We start from the raw sequence: 1,065 nt of genomic DNA, 5'->3' as shown, positions 1-1,065 counted from the left end.
TGTTAAACGAATATGCATCATCATTCATCCTAATTTTGTTTTTGTGAATTCTGCGTCTTTTGGTCTCAAACCTACGTGTTGTGGTCTTTCTTTTATATATTGCGTTATGATGTTTTGTGAAAAATCTGTACGTGATGCAAAAAATTTATATCATTTTGGGATTCAGTGTGCAGGAATAACTGTATAACGCAAAAATTTCAAGACAATAAAACCATCGCAGGCCTGTGTTTTTGTTCAAAACATTTCTCTCAGCAAGTACACAGGACGTTTTTTTCTTTGAGAATGTCAGTGAAAATATGCTAGCTTATAAATAAGATAAACAATGTCGATGTACAAAATATTTGTGGTAGAAATCGGTTCGTGTTTAATAAGCCCAGTATCAATCGAAAGTTACTTATCAAAAGGAGTTTAATTTTTGTTTTATTTTTCTAACTAATTTGTTTTATTTTTCTAACTAATTTGTTATGTCCAATGAAACATCAAATCATATACATCTTATTATTGGGCATGAAGACATTTTAATTTTTAACTGTTATACATGACTGTTTAGGAAGGTTTTAAATCATTTCTGCTATCTTTGGGGCAATTAGATCAATGTGTGTTTAAGATATCTTTATCGTAATTTTCAGTCAAGAAAATTAATATATATATATATATATATTAAAAAGTATCGTTAATAGCGAGAATATCTAACTGGTGTATGAATTCACTCTAATCTTTTATTTTGGTCTACATACGTATGGTAATATTTGTTTTCAGTTTCTTATATAAGGCTGTCTTTATTATAAGTTACTTTTTAAATAATTTAAGTTCTGATCTACACACATATATATATATATATGGGTAGTTAACCTACTTTAGACCAGAAAATTAATTATTAATACCTTGAAACAAATGCAACATCAACTAGCTTATTTGAAAATTATACCAAAATTGGTTGTTTTTTAATCCAAGAATTTTATCCTTTTATTGATTTACAATATGTATCTAAGTCGAAATACAAAACCTCATACATATGTTATCAGTAAAATTGAACTACGTGTAACCTGTGACATCCGTAAGTAC

The sequence above is a fragment of the Limulus polyphemus genome, unplaced genomic scaffold, assembly GCF_000517525.1.
Source record: "Limulus polyphemus unplaced genomic scaffold, Limulus_polyphemus-2.1.2 Scaffold4534, whole genome shotgun sequence".
NCBI classification, from domain to species: domain Eukaryota; kingdom Metazoa; phylum Arthropoda; class Merostomata; order Xiphosura; family Limulidae; genus Limulus; species Limulus polyphemus.
The sequence above is the reverse complement of the archived record's forward strand: the minus strand, read 5'-3'. Positions refer to the sequence as shown.